This window comes from Canis lupus, chromosome 26 (genome assembly GCF_048164855.1).
Source record: "Canis lupus baileyi chromosome 26, mCanLup2.hap1, whole genome shotgun sequence".
Taxonomy (NCBI): Eukaryota; Metazoa; Chordata; class Mammalia; order Carnivora; family Canidae; genus Canis; species Canis lupus.
This window is the reverse complement of record NC_132863.1, coordinates 2,681,889-2,708,427: the sequence shown is the minus strand read 5'-3', so window position 1 is coordinate 2,708,427 and position 26,539 is coordinate 2,681,889. Positions and strand designations below refer to the sequence as shown.

Below are 26,539 nucleotides of genomic sequence, written 5' to 3'. Positions count from 1 at the left end.
TACTAAGAAGTTGCTGTTTCCGAGGTCAGTGGGGTTGCTGCCTGTGTTCTCCTCTAGGATTTTGATAGATTCTTGTCTCTCATTTAGATCTTCTGTCCATTTTGAATTTGTTTTTGTGTACGGTGTAAGAAAGTAGTGCAGTTTCCTTCTTCTGCACTTGGCTGTTCAATTTTCCCAACATCATTTATTGAATAGGCTGTCTTTTTTCTAGTGGATAGTCTTCCCTGCTTTGTCGAGGATTAGTTGACCATAGGGTTGAGGGTACATTTCTGTGTTCTCTATTCTGTTCTATTGATCTGTGTGTCTGTTGTCGTGCCAGGACCACACTGTCTTGATGATCACAGCTCTGTAGTACAGCTTGAAGTCAAGCATTGTGATGCTTCCTTCTTTGCTTTTCTTTTTCAACATTACTTTGGTTATTCAGAGTCTTTTCTGATTCTGTTTGAATTTTAGAATTGTTTGTTCTAGCTCTGTGAAAAATGCTGGTATTGTTTTGATAAGGATTGCATTGAATGAGTAGATTCCTTTGGGTAGTATGGACGTTTTAACAATATTCGCTCTTTTGTATGAAGTAAATTTTTAGACAATTTAAAAATAAAGCCCAGAACTCATTGAAACTCCAGAATAAAAGTAGACAGTTTGGGGTCTTGGCTCAGGGCTTATACCATGCTATTAGGTTTATGATTGCTCTGGAACATCTAAAGCAGCTTATACTCAAAGATCTGCCAAAGAAATCTCTATCCTCTCCTCTCAGCTGATTCCTGTTTTTTAACTATCAATATTCAGAGAGATTTGATAAAATATACATTTTTTTAAAAAAATGAGGACATGGGTTTCAGAACTTCCTGATTTTGGACCAGAGAGAAGAGAATGAGAAGACAGTCCCCAGAAGAGAGGGAAAACAGGCACCAGGGGAAGCTGGCTGGCCACTCACTTTCAGCTGCAGTTCTCTTGGAAAGGGATGGACACTTCCCAAAGGTGGCCCAGGTAAGCAGGGGCCTGAGGTGGTGGTCACAGTGTTCCAGGGAGGAGGAGCCATGTATTCTGAAGGATCTTCAGGAAAAGTCAAACAGGAATAAAACTGAGTAAATGACGGTTTCATTTTTTATTGTCTTTTTATTTTTGCCAAGTCCTACCAATTCTAAACAAGGTCAATGGTAAAAGCCTCCTCCTCAAAAACACACACACATACATACACATGAACACAAAACTTCCATTGTTCTATGTTCTAAACAATTGTGGTGGTCACTGTCATTTTAATAATATACATGCCGGCTTCAAGTCAGCACCTATAGTCACATATCCTTTTAAACACTCTATTTTCTGTGGAGGTCTATTTGGGAAATTCCCAGTTGCAAAGTGAGACCCCAGCCCAAGAGGACCACACTGTCCACAGACCTGTGGAGCAAGGTCTCGGTCAAGGGGCACTGTGGGCTGGCTCAGTGTCCAGCTCCTGCAGCAGATTCTCAGCAAACAGTGACAGCATAGGGTCTGTAGAAGGACCACCTAGAACTTAAGGCACTTGTCTTCTGTCATTCTCTGTGGCCACTTGGAGTATCTGTGGTTGGAAGTTTAAGCCAAGGGAACAGAGATATTTCACTGAATCTGAATATTTTTTTTCTTTTTAACTGAAGCTTCAACTTTTAAAATACATTGTTTTAAGACAGAAGAACAGATAAAGGAAATCCGCTAATACTGATACTGACATGATGATTTCTGAAAGTAGCTGCACGGTACAGAGGAGCGAGCATGCCATCGCACTGACCCAGCCTGGGGTAGGGAGGCCTAGACGCGCAGAACCTCACAAGAACACCCTTCTTTCTCCCGAGGGGACGGGGGTTATAGATCATCCAGCTTTTTTGCGTTGAAAAAAATACATCCACCCTCAGTTCAGTTATCACTCTGTCAGTTATGCTATGTGACCTTAGGCAAGCAGCTGAACTGCTCTGTTCGTCATTGTGTAGCACGACACTCTGTGACTGTTTCCTCAGCTGCAGTGGGAGACAATGCAACCTCACATCTCCAGGGGCTCTGAGGGGGTTGAATGAGTTCATACCTCCAACAGTCTGAACAGCAAGAGGTGAGCTGCCCCACACCAGGATGCTGAGCAGCTGAGACCATCCAGACTCTCCCTCTGTCACTAGAGTTAGAGCCTTGGGTTGGGCATTCTCTGGCTTTGGCATTGGATCCAACCTCTTCACCTGCAGAGATGTTGGTTTCCTCCTCCATGAAATGGGGACAATAAGAGTCACGATGACATCATGCTGTGAGCACTAAATATAAGGAGACAATAGCTGTACACTCTTCCTGCATGGGCTGGGGCAGACCCTCAGGAGACGAGAGTCCCTGTCACTGGAATTGCAAGGAGACAGAGAAAAGTCAGGCACCATACCTCCAGGCCTGGCCCCATTGAAGAAAGGATGAAAAGGACAGAAACACCCAGTTACATTTGGCAGAGACTTGGAGCTTTTCTTTTTCAAAGACTCCCCTGCTTTCAAGTCTTGTTTGGCTACTTGGCTGATTAAACATTCTTCTTTAGAAAATTATTGATTTTTCCACATTTAGTAAATAGCTTTCTAACATGATGCACAATATTTATAGAAAACTTGACTGGGCTGCATGTTGTTTTAAAAGTTAACTGCTGTTTACCTCCTGGCAACTGGCTTTGAGGAGCAAAAGCTGCTCCCCAGCTTTTGGAAAGAGATAAATCACAAAGAGGAATGGTGCTTTTCGGCAGGATCTTTTTACACTTTTCATCTCCAGCAGCAGCTCTGCGCATGAAATAGAAGGCAGTAAATCATGCTTCCCTGGCTGAGCTGGGCGATTTGCAGGGTCCGTTTGGCATTTACAGCATTCTCCGTGGTTCCAATATGCTGTTGTAACAATTTGGCCCTATTTAGACAATATAATTTTAGAGAACTACAAATGATCTATTTGATCTTACTTTCCAAGTGTTGATTCTCCACAAAATGAGAACAGTAATACAATGATTGTTTGAAAGGAGGTCCCATAGATTGAACAGATAGAATTTTATTATCTTCAGGAAGCTGAGTAAGAAAACTTGGGGGTTTCCGAGAAGCATATAGGCGACCTAGAGAGGCAGACATCTCAAGCATCCATAGAGGACTTGCCAGGCACCAGGTAGGTCCAGGCCCATGCCCAGGACCCGGTAGGCAGGTGCTAGACCCCCCTCTGCAGCTGGGAGCCTGGACTGGAGAGGAGCCGTGCGCCTTCCTCCACAAGCACACAGAAAAGCCGGGCCCCATCTTCCCAGGTCCGGACTGCTGCCTGGCCACAGTTGGCATCCCCAAACTCAAGCGATTTAGTACAAACAGGAATAATAATAATCCCCACCTTCTGTAGCTATGATTGCTAGCAAATGTGACACTTGCAGCCATGTGACTCTGCAAATATCTGTCCTCCTGGGGCCTCAGTTTCCTCATGTGTGAATGATGTCGCACAGCCCAGAAGCATGTGGAGGAAAGGAAATGACTTCGTAAAGCTTTTGGCAATCCGCGCTTCACCCACAGTTGCCATCATCAGCCACGTGAACAGTCTCACATCCACTGTGTGACAGTTTTAGGATTATGGTTATCATTTCTGTTCTAGTTGGTTCTGGAAGCAGCCACCACAAGCAACTCCTGGGTAGCACAAGGCTCCATGGCACTGCCCCCGGACCCAGGGATGCCAGAAGGTATGCTGCAAGGGCCTGGGGGACGTTCCAGAGAGGAGCCACTCAGAGCAGAGACGATGGAGGGCACGCCAGAGGGTCTGTAACCCGGGAACCCAAGTGGACATACGTAGGGTGCTGGGATGGCGTGCATTTTCAAAGGTGGCCCTGTGACCCAAGAGCTCAACATGTGCCTGGTGAGCTTTCTCTGACTGCTGTGGGATGGCAGCGGCCACAGTTTCCCACCCCTGGTGCCCTTCAGTGGCACGCCTTGTGCCAATCTGTCATCATGCTGGTCACTGGGGTCCCCAGCTGCCACGGGCATTTCGGCCCCACTGCCCCTGTTGTGCAAGCTGGGGACTGCTTCTCTGCAGGGGCACTTTCTCTTCAGAGGCCCTAACCCTGCTGGCTGGGGTGAAGGAGAAGACAGCTAGGTGCCCTGGCGTAACTGCCGCTCAGACAGTGGCATGAGAGCAGAGCCAGGCCTACCTCTCCTGGAGGTGAGCTGGGGGCCAGACTGCCACCTGAGCAGCATTCACATTGGCCCTTCAAGTGCTGGGTTTCCTACTTTGCAGCCAGGGCTTACAGAGCTCCCTGAGTATCCTGGGGCGTCCCCAGAATCTGGTCTTCCTGACTGATCCAGATTATTCCATGGAAGTGTGGAACCCTCCCAGTCCTCACGAGGTATGAGGTGAGAGGTCAGAGCCCCGGCTCTAGATAAAGGCACCCTGTGAATTCTCTTCTGTGACTTCAGGGGACTGACTCCACTCTCCTGTGTCCTTAATTCTCCATCTGTAAAAGGCCGTGGTGACACCCTGACCCTCTGCCACAGAGCGGGAGGGGGGCAGACCATGAAGGAGCCAAGCAAGACATGCCGGGCCACCAGCCCACCTTGGTCACCTCTGTCGTGGTGTTTACGGGGCAAACAGATAAAGATGACTCCAGCTTATACACTTCATAAAAAAGCAGCTGACTGAATTTTGTGCTATTAAGTCATTTTGAAAATAAACCAAGTGACTTTTTTATATCCCTTTTTAAATAAATAGCAAATAACTGAACTTTTTACAAGCTGCTTTGTTTCCCTCGGCGTCTGCTTGGCAAGGGGCAGGGGAGAAGGAGAAGAAAGCAGGGCAACCAGGACGGGGTAGGGACACAGCTGTCCTGCTGCACCGGTACCTGGGGAGTGCCTCCAGGTAACACAAGCAGGTACTGGCTGCTGAGGTCGGTGACATGGTAAGACTGTGGGTGTGCAGAGGAACCCAGGGCCTGATGACAGAGAAAAGTCCTTCCGAATCAGACATTCCACCCGTGACTGCATTGTCCTGGACAAGAAGGCCTGATTGACACCCCAATACCAGCACCAAATCCTGTTAAAACTGACAAGAGTCAAAGTAGAGATGGCCCGCGGTGTACCGAGGCCCCACGTCTCAGGTTCCGGAGGATTCCGTGAAGGTGGAGTCCCATCACGTAGTTAGCTGCCCATGCTTACACCCGTTTGTCTAATTTTATTTCACCGGTGGCTAAGTTTCATCACCCTGCTGCTTTTCCCATAAACATTCTGGATTGTGTCTAGTTTCCATCTGAAACTATGAATTACATGACCCATGCCCTACCTCTCTCCAGCATGGCAAGGGAAACATTCCTGCTGACAGGACCCATCCCAGCCTATTTCCTATGAGCGTTTTGGTTTGTCTCATCTCCTTTCCCCAGTTCTTTCTAGAAGATAAAAGCTGGGAAGTGGCCTGATCCCCAGTCCTGGGAGAATGTAATAGTGCTGTAATATTCGGTGTCTCTCAAGCCAGAGGTGTCAGTCCCGGTTGGTGACAATCAGTAATAGCAAAGCCTTATAACAACTTCTAGCCAGGAGCCTCTTTACCAGAATGAGAACTGTTGGTCCCAGGCTAGGTCCAGCTCTTGGACATTTTTTTTTTTTATCATAGTCACAGTGTTCTTAAATTTTGAATTACTTATCAATATTTAGAAGTGTAAGATTTTGCATAAACATTTGGATTTCTGGCTGCTCCTGACAAATCAGAGTGTGTAGCAATGCTGACCTCATGGCAACCATGCTCAGAGGTGCTGCTGTGCTGGCTTCGGTAGCCCTGGGGCCTCACTTCCACTAAACAGCATCCTGGTAACCCACCTATCTTCTACCTAAAGCTGTGATCATTCTTCAGCTGAAAGTCACCTGGGGTCTATCCAAAATTTTGTCCTTCTCTCTATATGAAGTGAGGCGTGGGCTGTCCTTCTAAACACATCCTATGACTCCTTGATGCCTCTCCAACAGATGTTCTTTCTTACTCTTCTGGAGAGGAACTCTGTTGTGTATCTGTTGGCAATAAGCTCCAGAAGATCCTCAGAGATTCCTTTATCCCGGCCTGAGCTGACAACATGCCCATCACCCTGACCAACATCTGAATCAAGGCAGACAGACCTGTGACACAGGCTGCCCACGTGGTGTGAAGGAGGAGAGCGATAGCCACTTGCCCTCAAACAGAGATGTGAAAAAGGTCCTCCTGTCCTCTTGAATGATTGTGTGAGCACTGGTCTACAAAGTTGCTGGGGTCAGGACAAGTTGGCATGCCTGGGAAAGTGGAAAATAAGAGATGACAAGGAACCTGGGACCTTAAAGGCATCACTGAATTGCTGCGTTAGCCGACCCTGAAATCACCCCACCTGAGACTCATTACATGGAATGATTAGCATTTTTGATTGTTTGAACTACCTATACTTTGGCTATTACTTGCAGTCAAAAGCATTCATTCCAGATTTTTGAGTCCTAAAGATTTTACCTGTGGGACAAGAGCTGACCTAGAAACCTTTCAAGTGCTTCCCGGGTGTGCAGAGCTTTGACTGCTTGCCAAAGCAAATCCCCACACATCAGTTCTCAGGGTCAAGCTATTTCCACCACCCTTACTGAAAGAGAGGAAAGAGAGAAAAGTCTCCCAGTGGGGCTATTGCTCATGGAAAAGTAGGCCTTCCCTTGCCAGGGGCTGACAGTGAGGGAGATGGCTCTTTATATGGGCAGATATTCCAGATGGTGGCATGGAACTGCCAGCATAGACATGTTTGGAAAGACCAGCTCTTGTCTGCTTGTCTATGTTCCAACAGCCTGCCTGCCCCTCGGGGCCCAGTGACAGCAGGGAGCAGTAGACAGCATAGAGGGGGCCATGGCACACATGCCTGAGCTGGCTAGAGACCTGGTGCCTGCACCTGCCACCACCTTCCTGTTTTGCATGGGGATGAAGTGGGTGGCAGAGAGGAAGGTGAGACACCAGGCTGCTGCAGGTTCCAACATCCAGAAGCCACTTCAGAACCACCCTGGAAGCAGGATGGGAGCCTGTTTGGGATGAAACACAATGTTGCCACATCACACAGATGGACAGTTCCCCATGATTTCCTAAAAAAAGTTAAATCTGGAACACCCAGAGGCTCCTGGCACTCCACCTGAGGGATCCAGCAAGCACACACTTGGAAAAGGCAGAAGTGACTTTGATGTGTTAGTGATTCATCTCTGAGCCCCTCCAGACAATTATAATTTTAAATGGTGACAAGTTTGCAGGAATTGGGTTGTCACATTGCAAAACCAGCTGGTTCCATAGAGTTCTCGGAAACATATGTATTTCCATTCAACTCTACATTTCAAGTTAGAGGCAGTAGGGGTGCAAAAGGACAGTCATTTGCTTTACCAGGAAACTGTATCATTCAATGGATCAATGTAGGGTCATAAAGGATGTGGGTGACCTGCTCCGGTAGAGGTTTTCTGTGGATTTCTTCTCCACAGAAGAAGAAACTGGAGCAGCAAAATGACTCGTGAAGGTACAGAGCAGTAGTGGACATTTCAGCTCCACGGAACAGCCTGAAAAGGGTGAGTCAGCAGTAGGCAAGGCTGGCTTCCCCAGGTCCTTGCACCCACCTGAAACATGCTGCGAAAATGTGCCTACAGGACAGCGTGTCCCCACCCCGGCCGATGTCCCCTTGCCTCCTGCCCCCACTGTGGTCCTCACAGTGTTGCATGTCACCTCTGCTTTCCTGCCATTCTCACTTCTCTCTTTTCTGCCTCTGTGATGACCTGAAGCTGCTCCCACTAAGGTCTAACCTCCATGGGTGACCCAAGCCCATGGGGTCCTCAATTACTCAACCTTCTGACTTTCTTCTGAAATCCTCTGTTCAAGGACACCAGGTAGTCCGCATCCCCGTAGATTCTTCTCCCGGTGGCTGTCTTCCTGGGTCCCTGTGTCTCCCTGCATGACCTCACCCCCACAAACACCCCCATTCCTGACCCAGCTACCTGCTTCTCACCTGGACTACTCCAAGTCAGCAAGACCAAAGTTGTGATCACTTTCTGCCCGGCCCCCTGAAGCACACAGTTACACAGGATGCACAGGGACCCTGCCTACCTTCCACCTCGCCCGACATCTCATAGATGCCATCGAGCCCAAACTGGCCTTCTTCTCCCTGCACAGTCACTTCCCGTGCAGCACTCCCACCACTGCTCAGGGGGACCTCTGCCTTGGGCTCCTGATGGGAGGCCTCTTCGGCTCTTGCCTCTCACGCTCCTGCTGGAAGGGAAAATCACTTTAAAGTATGACCCTGGCCCTTTCTTCTTCCGCCTCCACACACATATGCCACAACAAAATGCTGCAGCTTCCCACTGCTCTTGGGAGGAAAACCAAAACCCTAACATGGCCTGGTTAGTCCTGGTACTTTCCTCCTTTCTATTCTTATCTCTGCATCCTCCAACCGTAGCTCTGGGGGCTGCCGGGTCCTCCTCCCACAGGGCATTTGCAAGCTATGCACAACAGCCTGCTTACACACACACACGTACACACTCATACATGCATGCATGTCTGCACCCGCCTACACACATGCCCATCTACTCTCCTATACACATGCCTATACACATATATGTGTGTATACCTGCACACTCATACACATCCTTACATAGTCCTATACACACCCACACACATGCATGCACACCTACACACCCGTATGCCTACACACACAGTCTTTTACACATACCTACACACACATCTACACACATCCATGCATGCACACCTACATACATACCTATACACACATCTACACATACATATGCCATGCAAACCTATGCATACACTCCTATACATGCACACATGCATGCTCCCCCATATACACACATATCCACACTCCTATACATGCTTACACATATTCACATGCATACACTTCTATACACATGCATATAAATACACTGACACACATTCCTATACACATACCTACACACATATCTACAATACCTACGCATTCCTATATACACAGACCCACATACATATGCCCTTGTATGCACACATATACACACATGCCTATTCACAGTACACACATGCCTAGACACACATACACATACACTCTTATACACATACATAGACATACTCTGATGCACACACATAGACATGCCTACATACACATAAACTAGTAAACCAGTTAACCTGTTTAACTTCTTTAAGTGTTGGTGAAGCTGTGCCCATCCTCTCAGAGTAGATCCAAATTCCCTGTTATTTGCTGTCAGAGCAAGCCTCCCCACATTGCACCTCTTCTTCTTGAAACTTCGTATATTTGTAACTTCACATAGGCATGTGATTCACAGTGTCTCCCTCTAATAACTGTAAACCCAACAGAGCTGGAAACTTGTCTTTCTTGTCATCACTGGTCCCTGGTGCCTGTTACAAGGAGTAGTAACTATTTGGTGAATTAACTGATGAATCTCTAGGGTGAGCATGGAGAGAAATGGGATCAAGCAGGGGAAGGCCTGTTCAGCTGGGAAATCCAATGGACATTTAGGAAGCACATTGCCAACTTGTCTCAGGTATTTACTTTTCAGAAAGAGATAGATATGTTCAAATTTAAAAACAATAGGGGAAAGTTTGCTGGGCTGGTTCCTGGCCCCTTCTGCTTGCAGTTCCTCCATTCGTAAACGGGAATGAAAGAGAATTCATGACTTCCTTATGCTGGCCTTCACCATGGCCCACCAGACCCCTACTCACAAGTTGTGTAAAGGCTGCTTTCTCTATCTCCACCATCCTGTGGTCATGGGCATAAGTGCATCCTGGAAGACACACCAAGGATCCCATTGTGCTTGCCTTCTTTTGCTAACATCAGGGTTCTTAGATTTCTGAAGTAGGGTTGACATTGAGATATTATTTTCAAGGTCTACCACTCAAGTGGTGACTTTCTTATTGTGTGACTTTTTATAAAACATTAAAGCCCACTGTCTGAAATACACTGTAAAATGCTTTTAAAGGAATAACATCAACACAAAGGTGATGATTAGAACAAGTACAGAAGAGGAAACAGCAAGAAGAAAGCCATCTGGTCACACTCAGTTTTCATCATCCTTTAAGGCATCCCCATTTGGAGCAAAGTCTCTCTGATGTGAAGTGTTCAGATTGAATATTACCACCTTCAAAAGCAGGAGGGTCAAGGCAGAGACAAAATGCATCCCTAAGGCTGCCAGGAGGCAGACCAGGGACTGAAAACCTCCAAGCACCACTTCCCCTGGCTCCTGTGGTGATGCTGGGCATGATGCTCATTTTCAGTCACACATGACAATCACCGTGGGGGTGTGACAAACCTCAGTGCCAAGCCCCAGCCTGGACCAAGTAAATCAGATTCACTGTCAGTGAGGCCTGGGCAGGGTGGCAGGGTTCTCTCTCTCTCTCTCTCTCTCTCTGTCTCACACACACACACACACACACACACCTATACCACATTGAGAACTCTAAGTCCTGGAAGAGCCTAAGTACTCAACATACACTCACTGAACAGAGCTGTGGTTTCCCCTCCAGAGAAGAACATAACTGTAGCTCCAGTGGAAACTTCTTTCCTAGCAGCTAGCATTTACCTGGATAATTTTGTACACTGCCATGCACAAAGCCCTTAGGCTGAGCAGGACATCTGAGCAGAACACACACCTATGATAACTGGGAGTTCAAAGTGCTTTTTCACACTTTGTCTCATTAATCCTCTTACTCACCTGCAAGGGAGGTCCTCCCAAGATCACATGGTGGGATGAGTAATGGCAATCCTCTTTGAGCTGGAATGCCGCACCCAAGACCAACTTGGAAGAGTGATGGAGGAGTGAGGAATAATAGTCAATGGAGGATCTAAAGCTGATGAAGGAGCAAAAAGGGATGATACAGCCAGGTATGATGATGCACTCGAGAGTGACCAAGGAGCCAGGAGTGATGATGGGACCAGGTGTGATGATGGACCCAAGAATGATGATGCACTCAGGGGTGATAATGGGACCAGGAGTGATGGTAGAACCAAGAGTTATAGAGGAACTAAGAATGGCAGAGGACCCAGGAGTGATGATGGGAGCAGGAGCAATGGTGGAACCAGGAGTGATGATGCACCCAGAAATGAAGGAAGAATTGGAAGTGATGGTGAGGTCAGGAGTGATGGTAGAGCCAGAGGTGATGATGTACCCAGGAATGACAGAGGAGCCAGGAGTGATGGCAGGATTAGGGTTGATGGTGAAACTAGGGGATGGTGTACCCAGGAATGATGGACAACCAGGAGTGATGGTGGGACCAAGGTTGATGATGGGACCAGGAGTGATGATGCACTCAAGAATGACAGAGTCAGGAATGATGACAGGACCGGGGTTGATGGTGGAACCAGGGGGGATGATGGGACCAGAAATGAGGATAGGACCAGAAGGGATGAGGGGACCAGGAGAGAGAGTGATGGTGAAACCAGGAGATGAGATCCAAGGTCATGACAAGACCAGGGCTGATGATGAGACCAAGGGTGGCAGAGGAACCAGGAGTGATGATGGGAGTAGGAATAATGGTAGGATCAGGAGGGACAATGGAACCGGGAGTAAGAATGTGACCTGGTTCCAGTGCTCAGAGGACTGGAGTGCTGGTGGGGTCAGGAACAGTGTTGGGACCAGGAGAAATGGTGGGACCAAGCCTGATGATGGCATCAGGAGTGTTGATGGGCCAGGAGTTATGGAGAAGGCAGAATTCTAACACAGACCTGAGGCTGACAGAAGGGCGGCACCCAGGTAAACATCCCTCAGGGATGGGTGATTATTCATTTCGACCTAACAAGCCACATGTGTTTGGAGACTATCAGGAAAGGGCATCCGCCTGAATCCTACCTGTCTGAGTCCAGCCCCTCTGAGACTGCTGTATGAATTCCATGTTCACACAATAACCTGTACATAGATGTCGATAGCAGATTTATTCATAATAGTCCAAAACGAGTAAGAACCCAAATGTTCTTCGACTGGTGCATGGTTAGATAAACTGCTGTCCATCAATACATGAATACAACTCAGTAATAACAAGGTAAGAACTATTGGCACACTTGTCAATTCCAGAGAATAATGCCGAAGGACAAAAGCCAGTCTCCAGGGTCACATGCTGTATAGTTCCGTGTATATACTAATTTTGAAATGATTAAATTTCAGCAAGGAAAGACAAAACTTTTGGTTGCCATGGTGGCAGTGGGGGTGGGAGGCAAGTGGATATGGTTGTAAAAGGACAGGAGGCGTCCCTGGATCAAGGATGATGGAAATGCTCTATCTTGACTGCATCACTGTCAGTATCCCAGTTGTGATATTGTGTTATGGTTCTACGAGATGTTACCAGTGGGAAGACTTAGTAAAGGGAACATGGGATCCCTCTGTGCTATTTCTTACAAGCTGTATGTCAATGTACAAGGATCTCCAAATTAAAAGTTTTTTTTTTTTTTTTAAAAGGAGAGGGTCTTGGGCACAAGTTTATTCACACACGCATAAAATCTAGGTGGAATTTGCTCCATCACCTGTTAGCTCCAGACAAGCCAAACCCATTCACCAAGTCCTGCCAGCAGCCACTACTGTCTCAGAACTGAGGCCAGAGTTGGTCCCCTGGTGCCCCACAGCTTCATGGTAGGACCGAGCTACAGGCCCTAGAAAGGAAGGGGGCAAGCTCAATGTATGGGAAGTACAGGAAGCCATCGAACATGTCTGTGAGGGCCACCAAAGGACCAGTAAGCAACGTGACCTCCATTAACCCACGAGGAGGCCTCCAACTGTCAGCACAGCAGCCACACCTCTGCAGCCATTATCTCCACAAGGTTCTGTTAAAGTGTTAGCACAACACCGAGACAAATAACTTAGCTATCTCTATACTGGCCAAGGCCATCAATGTTTCTTATAAAGAACCAGGTAATGAATATGTTTAGCTTTGCAGGCCACACGGACTCTGTCACAACTGCTTAGTTCTGTCTTTGTAGCTCAAAAGCACTTTACAATATGCAAGCAGATGGGCATGGCTGTGTTCCAATAAAGCTTTATTTACGAAAACAGGCAGCAGGCAGGATTTGCTCCATAGGCCATAGTTTGCTGACCCCCACCATGCCCACTTCTTACATCTATATGACATTTTTGCAATTCCCATGGCATATCCACCACCAGTGGGGTGTGGGTAACTCCACAAGCTCAGGAGTGGACTTCCCTTACGGGGGGGAAGTCTGGGATACTGAGGGCCAGATAAGGGTCAGGGGGGCAAGCAGGGGAAATTGAAGGCCGGTTTGGACATCCCATGCTGTCAGGAATCCTTATAATAGGGTGGGGATAAAGCCAGGAATGGGGTGTGTTATTTTATCCATCAGCAAACAATGGCAAAGCGGTAACTGTCTCATTTTCCCATCATGCCAGCTCATGAGATTTTTCTCTTCGTGCCAGAGCGTATGTTCACTTATGCTGATTCTGATCCGGGCTGATACTAGGATTGTGAATCAGAAAAGGAAGACACTGTGGAGGCAAGAAACCCAGGGCTTTAACCAGGTCCTGCCCTCACCAGCTGCGGGACCTCGGAGCACTCGTGCTTCCCTTGGGATTGCTGGAAAATGGGAGGCAGTTGAAAGTAACTTCTTCTCTGATATTTCAGAGAGGGGGACAGACCATGAGAGACTCTTAACTCTGGGAAACAAACAAGGGGTGGTGGAAGGGGAGGAGGGCGGGGGAACAGAGTGACTGGGTGACGGGCACTGAGGCGGGCACTTGACGGGATGAGCACTGGGTGTTACATGCTGGCAAATCGAACTCCAATAAAAAAAAATACAAAAAAAAAAAAAAAAAAAAAAGAAAGTACCTTCCTCAAATCACAGGATCCTTCATGTCATGAAAAGTAAGCTTTCGTCTGTACACAGCACGATTCTTTGTATCAGGAGATTCGGTGAAGTTGATCATACTTAGAGTCCTGCCCTGCTGCAAACTCTGCTTGTTGACTTCATACCTGATTTTCTCCCAAATTCATGTCTATATCTGGGTAGAAAGCCCCTGGAGAAACAAAATGTATAAGTTACAGTCCATCTTGGGTATTAAGTTCCTTATCTAAAGCAGACAAAAACCTTGGGAAATGACTCAAATGCCGGGAAGGAAGTTTAAAAAAAAAGAGCTCATTTAAAGCAAGAACAAAAAATAATGAAAGGCGAGTTAAAATAACAAGGAAAGCCTATGACATCAGCACCATTTTTCCTCTCCACGGTGCCAAGCCCACTCAGAGGAGTGCTGGGTGAATTTTGCAGTGGTGGGTGGGGGATGGAAGGGTGAGATGCTTCCTGAGAAGGCAGAACAGGTAACTTCCTTTGTGCACTATCACCCCTCTCTGCAGTGTAACTCACTCTGGGAAAGGGCACACGCCGTAACGCAGCAGCTTGCTGGGTTCTCAGCAGCTGGACTCACTCCCCAAACCCACTCACTCCCAAGGCAAGAAAAAGAAGGCCCCCATGCCAGGGACCACTGGCCCCCCTTCAAACATTGTCACCTCAAGATAGTGTCTCTGGACCCCGACAGTGGAGACGGTCAGTTTGGGGGGTCCCACCTACAGAGCCGTGAGGCGTGCGCTCTTGCCTCAGCTTCCTTTGCCCAGCGGTTTTTGTGAGACCGTGCCACACTGCACGCGGTGGTCGACGGCTGGACTTCATGTCCTGGTTAAGTGTCCCCCTGGGTGAACGTGCCAAGGTTTTTAAATCTATTCTGCTATTGAGGAGACTTGGGGGGTTTCCAGATTCTGCTGCACACAACAGAGGTGAACGCCCTGCCACTCTGAATCTGAAATGCATCACGACAGAGGCGTCCCACTTGGTGCTCCTCTTTCTCACTCACTGCGCCCTCCTCAGTGAGTTACCGACTCCTTGATGCTCTGAGCTCTAGGGGCCTTTCCTTCCAGCAGAGACAGGGGACAGGTAAGTGGCACACCTTTGGACTCCTTCCTCATGTTGCGCTGGACCAGCCCTGCATCCACCTGTCTGAGCCAGGATGTCTTTAAAACTCCCCAGAGGTCCTGCTCCTACCCTCACTTCAGTCCCACTCACTGGCAGCCTGAAGGCCTCACTAAGCCACGGGGCTTTGAGATTTAAAAAGCAGTGTTGCTCTCATGACTAGGTTAAGAAAATCAAGACAGAGCTTGATCAATTGAAGAGAAAATGTGACTAGAGTCTGGGAGAAGATGGGAAGGAGGTGTGTCAGGAAAAGTCTTGGGGTCCTTAGATCTGAGCTAGGTTTTAAAGGATACTGTGCTTTTGACTGGGGAAAGGGTTGGGCCTTGACACCCATCCTCTTCAGGATGAGAAACAGTATCTACAGATTTGGAAACAAGGCCCCACGTTTGGAGGAAAAATGGGGGTGGAACCAAATTGCTAAATTACGTTCTTTTCACCCAAGTGCCTTAGCCAGGCACTGTGCAATCTGCGTGGTGGGAGAAAAGGAGCAAGGTCCCAGGCACAGAGGGGCCCTCAGTCCTGAGAGCGGGGCTGGCACTGTGATGTGTGGCCTTTGCCTCCCGCCAGGGCGTGGCTAACCATGAACCCTGTGCCTGCCAGGGGGCTCATGCCCCCATGTCCTCTCCTTCCTGGAAGCTGCTCACCTGCCCTTGGACCCAAGAAGTCTGCCTTCTCACTAGCAGGAAAGCTAATGCACGGGGCAGGATTTCTAGGAGCCTTCCGCAAGGCCAGGTCTGCAGAGAGCAACCAGTGACTTGGTTTCCTGTGAGCTCACCTTGACGTGGCTCAGAGGACAGATACGTGGCGGGGCCTCCCAGGGGTGCCTGCCAGCTCAACCCCCATTCCGTGGGAGGGCCACGGTGGCTCACACTGGGCTCCCTTGGCGGCCACCCTCCTCCGACGGTGCGAGGCCTATTGGCACCTGTGGCAAGTGCCGGAGGCCATGTATTTCCCAGAGACTTTCTGCAGAACTAGCAAGTTTTAAAAAGTGGATGTGCACATATGTATGCGACTTGAAGTTCCAGCCTTATTTACAGGAATACAATGAAATTAGTTCCCTTCCTCTTCCAGAGCTCCAGGCTTCCTCCTTCCCACAGGGTCCCAGTCGGAAGGACTCCCAGTACATCCTTCCACGGTTTTCTCTTCAAATATAAACATGTCCATATATGTGCAGTCCTGTCATGCGCACACTTTGTCACTTAGAAATATGTCTTGGAGATTGTTCCTTATCAGCTCCAACAGCTCTGGCACTTGATTCTCAAGTCTGTGTTGGATAATTTAGTCATAGCACATGCCATTAGTCAGACCCCAGCAAACTCCTTTTTTTTTTTTTTTTTTTTTTAGTAGGGAACATAGATGGATGGAGTTTATTTAAGATTCTAGTGTGTTGGTTTTTTTTTTTTTTAACTAAAATGTAATAGATAGCTCTAAAGTTAACCCTTTGTGAGCTGTGTGTGTGCATCCTTTTCCCTCAGTTTGTCATTTGCCTTTTGACTTCATTTATGATATTTCTTTTTAGTTTCCAGACAATTCTAATGTTTATCTACTTAAATTTTTTACCTACGTCTTTTATGGCTTCCGAATTTGTATTTTATGTGAGCAGAGTTTTTCTTATCACACACCTATAAGAGAATGCTTGCGTGTTCCCATCATTTCACAGTTTTACATTATATTTATTTTTTGTTACATCTGGAGTCTATTTTGATCGATGGGGAAAGTTATAGATTTCATTTAGTGTTTTTCCAGATGGTTATCTACTTCTCTAATTTCATTTACTGACAAAATCTTCCTGCTGTATGTATTTGAAATGCCATTTCATTACAAAAGAAGCTCTGATATTATTCAGGAATATTCTGCTCTCAGTTCTCTTCATTGGCCCGTGTATCTGTCCATACACCAAACCACCACATCGCTTACACCTCCAACGTCTATGACACTGACATCTGAATTTTCTGTGCCTGAATCTCCTCTTGATCCTTTTATTTCCCTTGCCTTTCCTTTTCTGTAGGAACTCCCTGTAGATAAAACCCAGCTTATCTAGTTGAAACTAAACTATCTTTCTATTTTTATTTAGACAATCATGAACATATAGATCAACTGGAGAACAGTTTCAAGTCGATAATATGAAGGATTTTCAACCCCAGAAGAGAGAATATCTTTCCATGTAGTCATACTGTTCATTTTTCTTTTCTCTTTGGTGTTTTAAGTTTTCATCACAAGGATCATTTTTTCTTCTTTGGAGTTTTTAAATTTTTTTTATTTGCTATATAAATGGGATATATTTTGTCCATTTTATCCAACTGCTTTTGGTTTTTATAAAGTTATTGATTTTTGCAAATTAAATCTGTAGCCAAGCACTTGACTGAACTACTCATTATCTAAAATAATTTTTCAGTTATTTTTATTATTTCATACATAATATATTTTACCTGCAAACATAATAACTCACCTCCTCACTTGTATTTTTGACCTCAATATTTCTTCTATGGTTAATTTCACTAAAGAGCACTTCAAGAATATGTTCTATCGCGTGACATTAGTTGACATTTTTGTTTGAGGCTTTTATGGGAATGTTATTAGCATTTCATCATGAAGCATGCATTTTTATCAAAACATTTTTATCATGTTGTGGAAACAAATATCTACTCCTATTCCGTTGATTTTTAAAATCAGAAATATGCTGAATTTCATCAAATGCCTGCTGATCCTGAAAAAGATCATGAAAATGATTGCATGTCTTTTCTCTTTTGACTTAGTAGGAGATGCAGGTAGAGCCCCCACTTCCGAGTCCCGCACTTGAGATCTTCGTTCAAGCTGGGTGTGCTCATCTGCCGGCTGCTGGAAGTGGCAGTCCCCAAGGGCTCACTGTTGTCACCTCTCAGACCCCAAGAGCCTTTTCCCAGAGATCCCTTGGAGGCGGGGACAGCCCACACCGTGGCGGGGCTGGGACAGTTACAGAGCACCAGGAGTACCTGGGCCTCCAGCTGGAACAGGCAAGGGGTGCAAATCACCCTCAGGGCCCCTTCGGATCAGACCCAAGCTGATCTCCAGAGGAAACTCCTATTCACCCTGTGTCTCCTACCTGCTCCTGCCCCTTAGAGCTCTCCTGAGAAAGCATCTGTGTAAGAATGCCTGCCTCAGGCTCTGCTAAGTCAGACATAAAGTTATATGAATGGTAATTGACTCCCTAACTTGGCCCATGCTTGCATTTTGAGGAGGAACCCTACATGGTGGGGTTTCCTGTCTTCTTTAATGTATTCCCGGATGGTATGTGCTAGTATTTCACTTATGATGTTTTCATTAATGGTCATAAAAAGATTGTCTATTGTTTGATTTTTGTGTTTTCTCAGGACTTGGCATCATATTTGCTGAATAAAAGTAATTACATAGCTTTCTCTTTTTATCTACCTAGAACATTTACAATGCATTGGAATTATCTGTTACTTAAATTTGAGGGTTTCGTGACATTTCATAAAAATTATCTGGACCTCGGTGGAGGTGAACAGACCTTCAGTAACATTCTCAGTTGTTTCATGGCAACTTGTCTGTTTAGATATTCTTTTTCTTTTGAAGTCACAAGTATTTTTTCCTAGATAAGGAAAAATACAGATACTATGTTTCCAGAGTAACAGCCAGTCTATTTTGTTTACACAGTTTTAAACAAAATATACTTCCCAAATTACTTAAATTCATCTGCTTTTCGTGTTAGTTCTTCATCTTATTTCTACCCTTGTGCTTTGAGCTTCCTTTTTTTTTTTTTGTTTCCTTATTATAATAATAGTTTGGAGGGAGTTGTATGTAAAAACTATAGTTAATGCTTTAAAATGAAGAATAAAATAAAAGTTAAAAAAATTTCAAGTAGAAATCATGCCAAGTTCCATTACTCTGAGATGACACTATTAATAATTTCTCCTTCATAATGTGCTTACATATCTATGCATCCAAACATGTGCAGTCAGCATAAGTTGGATAATATCCATGTGATTTCAACTATAGCCATCGTTTTTTATTTTTTAAAAAAAGTGTTTTTATCTTGCTTACCTCTTTTCTTTGGCATGCGCACACAGACACACGCACACACACATATGGTTTTTCATTGAATTTGATAGCTGGTGATTTTCTCCAACCTTGTACTTTGAAGTTCTTTGTGCCTTAGTTTCTTAGATGGAGTTTTCTGATACTCATTTTTCTTATTGTGTTTGGTTGGCTTTAAAGAGGGGAGCTGGACACAGTTGCTCTCATTCTGGTATCTTTAAAGGAAAGACCCTTATATTAGCTCTCAGTGGCTACTGTAACAAATTAGCATGAGTTAGTTGCTCAAAATAACACAGATATGTTATCTTAAGGTGTTGGAGGTCAGAGTCTGAAATGGGACTCATGAGGCTAAAATCCAGATGTAAGCAGGGCCATGTCTCCTATAGACTCCTGACAACCATCTCCTTGCCTCCCCCAGCTTCTAAATGCTGCCTGTATCCATTAGCCCATGGCCCCTTCTGTCTTCCTAGCCAACACTGGAGGTTTGAGTGTTTTTCCTGCTGCATCATCCTGACCCTCCTACTTCCTTCCCTCACTTACAAGGACCTTTTTTGATCACATTGCGGCTTCGAGATAATCCAAAATATCTCCCCATCTTGAGTTCAGCTGACCAACAAACTTATTTTCGTCTGTGATCTTAGTCTTCCCTCACCATGTAGCATAAGATACTCACAGGTTGTGGGGGTTAAGATACAGATACCTTTGACTTTGTCTATCACAACCTCCAAACTACTCCCATAGCCCTGGGACTCGATCCCATGACATTTGCTGAGGTTCATGCGGCAGGACCTTTGGAGAAGCAGGCTGGGACGAGAGACATAGTCAAGAGGAAGTGAATTTCCTGGGCCTGAGCTTTGTACACATGCAGGCAAACTTCCCCCCTACAGAAGGCTCTTCTGGGCTCACACCTTCTTAAGCAACAACAAACATATTAAGTCATCACAGTTGACCTTTGAACAGCACAGGGGTTAGGAGCACTGACACCCCGCATAGTTGAAAAACCACATGTAACTTATTACTCCCCCCAAATTAACTACTAATAGCCTATTGTTGACTGGAAACCTCACTAACAACATAAAAGTCATTGACCCATATTTTGTGTGTTGTATGTATCATATACTATATTCTTACAGTAGAGTAAACTAGAGGAAAGAAAATGTTAAGAAAATCATGAGGACAAGAAAATGCACTTTCGGTATTGCACTGTTTTTATAGGAGGGAAACTGAGTGAGGAAACATTAGAGAGGGAAGCAAACCACGAGAGACTCCTAACCCTGGGAAACAAACAAAGGGCTGCAGGAGGGGAGGGGGCGGGGGGTTGGGGTGACTGGTGATGGGCACTGAGGAGGGCACTTGATGAGAGGAGCACTGGGTATTATACTGTATGTTGGCAAATTGAATTTAAATTAAACATTTTTTAATTGCTTGGCTTGCAAAGGATAAAAATTTTTTTTTGATAAAAATTTTTTAAATTAAAATCAATCCTTTTATAAATGTGCCCATGCAGTTCAAATCCATGTTGTTCAAAGGTCAACTGCATTTTCCTCAAACTTGTAATTAAGGAGCTAACGATCAGAGTGGTTCAGGGCCAGCTAGTGGTAGAGTCTGGGACTGTAGCCCACGTGCCCTACACTCCCTCAGCACGCAGGAATCATGCCAGGGACTTAACTCAGGAGGACTTTGTAGGAAAGTACTCTTCTGCTCCCTCATCGAGCCTCTCAGCTGGCCTTTACACATCAGAAAAGGGCAAGAAGTTGTTCCCCTTATAGACTAATAGGCTATCTGAGAGTTAAGGGTGTTTTCTGTCACCAGAGGGAAGCTTCTTCTCAGATGGCTGGATCTGCTACAACACAGTGGAGTAACAGCGGCGGCCAGTGCCCGTCGTACCCCTGGCCTTCCCTCACCACATGCCATCCTGACATCCAACTGTGTGCGCCGACACCTCTGGGCTCAGGCCGGGGCCAGGCACCAGCCAGTCATGAACCTCAGCCCACCTGGCCCTCCAACAAGACAACTGTGCAGTGTGTGCAACAGCCCACTCTCAGGCTCCACAGCAGGATGAGGCTCCAGTTCCCATGGGGTCACCTGCTGGTAGCCCTTTCTGCTGTTCCGTTTCCCCGACAAATGAAGAGCTGCAGGAGCTTTCAGGCACCTGTGCCCATGTTCCCATGCTTATCGAAAGAGAAGCCTAAGAGACGTGTCTGCCCCTATAGCCCTCTATTCCTGGCAGGTGATGGTTCTTCACCAGGCACCGTCTCTTTCCAGAGCATTCCTTCTCTGCACTGATGGACACTCCACCTCCTATTTTTTTTTTAAAAAAACTACCTATGTTTGTAGCTTAAATACCTGACACTGGGGACACCTGGGTGGCTGAGTGGTTGAGCATCTGCCTTTAGCCCAGGGCATGATCCCGGAGTCCCAGGATTGAGTCCCACATTGGGCTCCTTGCATGGAGCCTGCTTCTCCCTCTGCCTATGTCTCTGCCTCTCTCTCTCTCGAATAAATAAATAAATAAAATCTTTCAAAAAATAAAAAAAATAAATGCCAGACATTGTGCTAACAATGTCACAGACCCCATTATATCCTTTAACCTGAATAATGAAAGTGGGGCTTATTCCCACCGTTTCCAGATGTAAGAAAGAAACTCAAAGAACCCAAGCACCAGAAATTGCAGAAAAGCCCAGATCATGCAGGAATGATGGTCCTAACATGTCAGAGGCACACTGCCTCAATGAAAGTGTCTGTTCTCATTCACAAGGTTGATCTCCTCAGCCAAGGTTAGTGATGATCAGTCTGGTAGGAGCCTGTCCCCTGACTCATTTCTGAGAAGTAAAGCTCCTAAGGAAAGGTACCACCACCCTTATACCTTTATGTCCCGGGCCCCACAAATCAGGAGGCTGTGCTTTGGCTGGCTCTCTCCCCAAAGAGCAAGGAGTCTACAGTTAAGGGCTGCATCCACCCAGAACCTGTGACCCCTGCCTCTGGACCACACTCTCAATAGCTGACATGTGCAGTGCTGGGTGGGCTCTTTCCTGAATAGCCTGTCCTCCTATGGAAGGAATAGCCCTTGGTGCCCCTGACCCCAAAGTGTGGCCTTGGCTGTTTGATGGATGTTTGTGGGGTGGGTCTGCACGGTTAGGCCGCCTGGATATCATGCACGAGCACACGAGACCCCTTGAGGTGCAGAACAGATAGGCAGGAGGAGCAGGGAGGCTACCATGGGCCGAGGGCCAAGAGGAGCTTTGCCACAGATGCTGTGTTCCACCAGGAACGTGGAAGAGTCTGAGGACCCTAACTTTGGACTTCCAGGAATTCTGGGTCATGAGGAAGGTATATTTATCAAGATAGCAAGATAAATTTGTTTCATTTAACAGTTTGTTGGTGCGACTTCAGAATTTTAAATATTGAAATCTGCAGTAGACAGGCCTCTTGTTGTGCTCTGGCTTTAGGCTCCAATATCTTAGAGGCAGCCTGTGGGGGTGTGAACAGTGGGTACAGGGAGTGCAGAGGAGATTCCAGGGCTTTCGGAAGCCCCAGTGCCCAACCTGCCAACCTTGGCCCAAGCGGGCTGACCCTGTCCACGTTGGCAAGGCCTACCCACAGGTCTCTGTGCCCAGCTCTGGAAGTCACTTTGGCTTGTGAACTCCTCAGTGACTTCAAGGTTTTGTGAGACATCACTGCTTTGTGAACAAGGAGACTTATAGTCTGCGGGGCGAGGAGAAATCTGCCTTGTGCAGGTCAGCTGAAGCTGCTTTTGGGCTTCTGGAAATCACAGCACACATGATCGTGACACCAAATGAAATGATGAAGCTTTACAGACTGCTTTCAGAGAAATGACCAAACTGAGTCTGGCAAATCTCTCTTTCCTGACAGAGGTGCTCAGAATGGATCCAGCTTTCATTAGGACTATCTGTAGTGTGGCACAGGTTCCTCTCCATTGGATGGCTCATTCTGGCCTTGTTCTTTCTTTCTTTCTTTTTTTTTTTTCTTTTTTAAAGATTTTACCCATTCATTCATGAGAGACAGAGACACAGGCAGAGGGAGAAGCAGGCTCCCTGTGGGGAGCCCAATGTGGGACTCCATCCCAGGATCCCAGGATCGTACCCTTAGCCAAAGGCAGACACTCAACCGCTGAGCCACCCATGCGTCCCTGGCCTTGTTCTTCTTTTTAAGATGACTTACCAGAGACGTGCTCTGATGGTGGAAATCAGTCCCTAGTCTTAGCAGAAAGTATGCATTTTTCTTCTGCTTGCAGCAGATCTTGACTTATGTGCAAAAGAAGTCTAGCAGGCGACAATTGACACATTTCTCCCCAAGATGTTTCATAGTAAAGTACTTTTACTTCCCATGAGTTCACTTCCTAAAGGAAAGATTGATCAGTAAGTATTCTACTAGATCTAGCTAAAGTCACTCCTTTTGGTTGAACTGAAGTTACAAATATCAACAAACAGTCACATGTTTTTCACAGCCTCCTGTCTAACATTTTAGGAATGTTCACACTGGGGATTATGATGTCAGAGCTTCTCAAATATTAGCATGCATTGGAATGACTGGGTGGCTCCTACAAGAAGCAGAAGCCTGGCCTCCACCCCAGATTTATAAGAGCTGATCTTGGGGGCCAGAGTGGGGACACCCACCCTTCTAATTAGCACCTTAGTTGATTCTGATGGAAGCAGATCACAAACCATGCCAGGGAAACACACAGAGACAGCAGTGTCCACAATGCTTATGCGACATCCAGAGGTTGTGGGGCCAAGTTTTGGGGACAAAAATCTGTCTTTGAAATAAGATGGAAGGAAGAAGTTTGCCCCAGATTACAAAGAATTCTTTAGTCAAAAAATAAGCATGGAATATCAAAAATGTTTAGGTATCTAAGTTCATAACGATACAAAACACACATGGAAAACCAAAATTATTAGACACTGGTGGACAAATCATACTCGCCCCCTAAAGCAAGGCCCTCAGTCTCCTAACCCCTGGAAATGGGTCCTGCCAATGCTCTGAGTGAGCTTGGAGGCAGGTCCTTCCCAAGCTGAGTCTTTGAGGAAACCACAGCTCCAGCTACTTCTTGGCTGCAGCCTGGTGAGACTGTGCAGAGGACAGGCTGCTCAGACACATCTTGAGTCCTGACCTACAGGAAATGGGAGATACCGAAAGCAGGTTGCTATAGGCTGTTAAATTTGTGGTAATTTGTTACCCAGCAATAGAAACGGATACTTCTGGGCACCTGGGTGGCTCAGCAATTGAGCATCTGCCTTTGGCTCAGGTTGTGATCTTGGAGTCCTGGGACCAAGTCCCACATCGGGCTCCCTCCAGGAAGCCTGCTTCTCCCTCTGCCTATGTGTCTGCCTTTCTCTGTATCTCTTATGAATAAATAAGTAAAATCTTTTTTAAAAATCCTCTTAAAAAAAAGAAAAAGAAACAGATACTTTTACTTTTGGAGAATTTTAGAGAAATATCTCCTTTAGAAAAAGAAGAAGAAGAAAGGAAATAGTGAATAAAAGGACTGAAGAAAGCATTTGTCCTGCCTTTCCTAGAAGAGCTGTACCTTAGGGCAACACAATAGTGGATGAAGCCAATTTCCTTTTTACAAAAATATTCCAGCTAATAAATTAGATCATAACAATAAATTTAAAATATCAATATTTGGCTGTCCCCCCACCGAATAATGGCAATGATCATCAGTGGTTGCTAACAGAGCAAAAAGCCAGACCAGTGGACAATCTGTGCCTCTGGAGAGAGGGACTCCACACCCCTTATGATATGGCTGTGAAAATCAACCACCCAGCCAACAAACCCATTCCTGAAGCTGACCTAGCTTCTATATCTAAGCATCAATGTGAAGACAATACACAGAATAGGAGGACATGTTAAAATACCACAGAGATGTGATCACCAAAATCCAGGCTTTAGAAAGCTCTGCAAGATAAATAACTAGCTTCTTCCTGGCAGGGATGGGGGTGCTGGGAAGGGGAAAAGAGAGGGAGAGAGGAACCTATAGGCTAAAGGAGGCTTAAGAGACATATCAGCTAATTGCTATTTTGCACTTTACTTGGTTCCCAATTCAGAAACGTCATAGAGATTCATCACGGGACTATTAAGATAATAGAGACCTAACTGGGTATTTTATGATGATTATCCTTTTTTAAAGTATGCTGTTGCTATTAGACTATATACTTTTAAAGTTTCTTTGTGCACTAGAGATGTTTTCTGAAATATTTGTGGACAAGCTATTACCCTGCCTGGGATCTGATGGATGGGATGCAGACAAGATGGGATTGGCTGTGCATCAATGTTACTGAAGCCAGTGCCTTCATGTGATGGGCACATGAAGGTCATCATGTTATTGGTTGTTATTAAATTATTTCCTTGACTTCTATATGTGATTGAAAATGTCCAAAATAAAAAGTTAGAATTGCAAGGAAAAAGTTGTCAAAGGCACTGTCCTTTAAGACTAGAGTTTAAGGAACTCATTGTTTCTTCCCAAGAAAACTTTCTCTGACAAGTCAACCTAGAAAATGAGCAGAGAAATCAGATTTGCTGTGAAGATATCAATCTCTGTGGCCAATTGCAGAGGAACATGATCATTACAGGAGATGAGGACAGGCTGACTGATGGCTGTCTGAGGGTTTAGGTGATGATAGTGAAGTGTTTCCCGCTCTGCCCAGCCTGCTTGAACACCTCAGTCTCCACATCATGCAGTCGTCCTGACTCTGATGATGACCTCTCAGACAGCAGCCTGCATTTGCAGACTCTCACATCAGTGTGAAGAGAGCTTTTGTTGAATTAAGAAGGCTTTTAAGAAATGCTTTGTTTGCTTGGCTTTAGAAGCTAAGTGCTGATTTAAGTCCCTGACTACCTGTCAGCTCCCTGTGGAGAGAAACACCCAGAGACCTGGATGGATGGCCACAGAGGCGGGTGGCTGTGAGGTGAGGCCGGGACCTGGGGTGGGGGGCGGAAGGCAGAGGAGAAAGTAGAATGAGAGTCTCCATGCTGCTTTGGCTCCAGACCCCATGAGGGGTGGAGAGCCAGCCTGTGGCTCGCAGCAACAGTGTCCACAGGACATGTAGATTGACTCCTTGCCTACCCCTCCAGCTCGCTGATCAAATAATGACTTTCCCCTCTGCTATTACCCAGGCCTACTGAGGTATGCCTGCATGCCCCCATGGTGTGCTGGGCCTGGCTAGACCCTCTGGCGTGCACATCCTGTCACACCCTTGGAAGCCAGTAAGGCAACTCAGACAGGTTAAGGCAGCACCGTCGAGGGGAGCCAGGGCATCAGCCCAGAGCGAATGTAAGACCAGTCACGATGACTTTGATCATTTCTTTTTTATGGATTTTTAGCTTCATGACAGCCCCAGAAAGGGAGCCCTAGGATCATTCCACTAACAGATGAGGAGGCAGGGGTACACAGCAGCTAGGTCATGACCAAGGCAGGCTTTGAACTCTAGGCCCTTTGCCTCTTATGCCACCTGGCCCATGACTCTGGGATCAGAAAGCCCAGCAACACAGGACAGGGAGGCAGGGCTAGAGATAAGCCAGAGGGTCACCACAGAGGTCCCCACACAGGTAGAAATG

At 46.2% G+C, this 26,539-nt stretch overlaps 2 long non-coding RNA genes across 4 annotated transcripts in view; one reads left to right on the top strand and one right to left on the bottom strand.

Annotated features, from left to right (window-relative positions):
- LOC140617961 (uncharacterized) overlaps positions 1 to 4,718 on the top strand; it is a 49,358-nt gene extending 44,640 nt beyond the window's left edge. Inside the window, exons 3-5 of one of the 2 annotated variants that reach the window (XR_012018109.1) lie at positions 861 to 987; positions 3,610 to 3,769; positions 4,246 to 4,718. This is a non-coding gene — a long non-coding RNA (uncharacterized lncRNA). Of the gene's footprint in view, positions 1 to 860; positions 988 to 3,609 lie in introns of both variants that reach the window. The other variant, XR_012018108.1, reaches the window with a different exon arrangement.
- On the bottom strand, positions 865 to 23,443 carry LOC140617960 (uncharacterized). Of its 2 annotated transcripts, XR_012018106.1 has the most exons (6): positions 23,144 to 23,443; positions 18,968 to 19,176; positions 13,795 to 13,982; positions 8,071 to 8,229; positions 2,057 to 6,254; positions 865 to 1,053 (listed from the first exon to the last, which is right to left on the bottom strand). It is a non-coding gene; the product is annotated as an uncharacterized lncRNA (long non-coding RNA). The 2 variants fall into 2 exon arrangements; XR_012018107.1 differs by lacking the exons at positions 865 to 1,053; positions 2,057 to 6,254; positions 8,071 to 8,229 and adding an exon at positions 12,724 to 13,454.
- Between the last annotated feature and the right edge of the window lie 3,096 nt (positions 23,444 to 26,539).